The sequence below is a fragment of the Nannospalax galili genome, unplaced genomic scaffold, assembly GCF_000622305.1.
Source record: "Nannospalax galili isolate Female #2095 unplaced genomic scaffold, S.galili_v1.0 scaffold563, whole genome shotgun sequence".
In the NCBI taxonomy this organism is placed as follows: Eukaryota; Metazoa; Chordata; class Mammalia; order Rodentia; family Spalacidae; genus Nannospalax; species Nannospalax galili.
Window position 1 is genome coordinate 993,732 of NW_008350459.1, and position 2,037 is coordinate 995,768.

Here is a 2,037-nt window from a genome sequence, read left to right on the forward strand (position 1 = left end):
GTTTATTCGGAGATATTTTATTTTATTTTTTTGCAGCTATTGTGAAGAATATTTCCGTGTACTCTTTCTCTGATTCCTTGTTACTGGTATATAGAAAGGCTACAGACTTTTGTAGATTAATTTCGTAACCTGTCACTTTACTGAATGTGCTACTAATTTCTAGGAGTTTTCTGGTGGAATTTTTGGTGTCTTATATATCATCTGCAAAAAGGAATAATTTGATTTCTTCTTTTCCAATTATTACTCCATTAATTTCTTGCTCTTGACTTACTGTTCTTGCAAGAGTTTCAAGCACTATGTTAAAGTGCAGTGGAGACAGTGGACAACCTTGTCTGGCTCCTGATTTCAGTGGGAATGCTTCCAGTTTTTCTCCATTTAAAATGATGTTGGCTGTGAGTTTCTTATATATGGCTTTAATTATGTTGAAGTATGTTCCCTCCAGTCCAATTCCCTCTAGGACTTTGAACATAAATGCATGTTGAATTTTGTCAAAGGCCTTTTCTGCATCTATTGAGACGACCATGCCGTTCTTCTCTTTGAATCTTATGATGTTTATTGACTTACGTATATTGAGCCATCCCTGCATCTCTGGGATAAAGTTGACTTGATCATAATGGATGATCTTTTTGACATGTGTCTGTATGTGGTTTGCAAGTATCTTGTTGAGAATTTTTGCATCTATGTTCATTAAGGATATAGGTCTATAGGTTTCTTTTTTGGTTGTATCTTTACCTGGCTTTGGTATTAGAGTGATGCTGGTTTCATAGAAGGAATTTGGAAATTCTCCCTCCATTTCTATCTTTTTTAATAAATTAAGTAGTATTGTTTGTAGATCTTTTGTAAATGTCTGATAGAATTCTGCTGTAAATCCATGTGGTCCTGGGCTTTTTTTGAGTCCAGAGGTTTTGTATTACTGTTTCAATTTCTTTTTGTGTTATGGGTCTGTTTAAGCTGTTAATCTCTTCTTGGTTTAGTTTTGGTGGTTCCCATGCCTTTAGATATCTGTCCATTTCTTTTAGGTTTTCAAATTTAGTAGCATATAGGTTTTTAAAGTATTCCCTTATAATGTTCTGTATCTTTCTGGTGTCTGTTGTGATGTTTCTCCTTTCATCTCTGATTTTGTTGATTTGGAGGAGCTCTTTCTTTCTTTTGGTTACCTGGGCTAGTGGTCTTGTTTATCTTTTGAAAGAACCAGCTCTTGGATTCCTTGATTCTTTGTATTGTTTTCTTTGTTTCAATTTCATTAATTTCTGCCCTGATTTTTGTTATTTCTTCTTGTCTACTGGGTTTGGGTTTCATTTGTTGTTGCTTTTCAAGTGTCTTGAGTTGCAGTTTTAAGTCATTTATTTGTGTTCTTTCTAATTTTTTAATGTTGGTACTTAGAGCCATAAACTTCTCTCTAAGGACAGCTTTCAGCATGTCCCAGAGGTTTTGTTGTGTTGTATTGTCCTTTTCATTTAGTTCCAGAAATACTTTTATTTCTTAATTTCTCTTTTGACCCATTCATCATTCAGGAGTGTGTTGTTTAATCTAGAGACTGTTTATGAACGTGATGTTGGCCTAGCAGCAGCACTGTTCTAGTTATTTCTAATACATAGCTCCAAGGGAAAAGTTTAGTATTTTAGCAAACGTATTTGTTGAGGTTTGTTTTGTGCCCCAGTATATGGTCTGTTTTGGAGAAGGTTCCATGGGGTGCTGAATAGAAAGTATGTCCTTTTGTCCTTGAGTGGAATACTTGGTAGTTGTCTGTTAGGTCCATTTGATATATGGTATATTCAGATGTCTCTCTGTTAACTCTCTGCCCTGTTGACCTATCTAATGGTGACAGTGGGGTATTCAAGTCCCCTACTATTAATTAGTTGGGATTAATCTGTGTCTTAAAGTCCTTTAGTATTGTTTTTATGAAGTTGGGTGCACCAGAGTTCAGTGAATATATGTGCATGATTGTAATATGTTCTCGATTCATTGTTCCTTTGATCAAAATGAAGTGGCCCTCTTTGTCTCTTCTGATTAGTTTTAGTTTAAAGTCTATTTCGT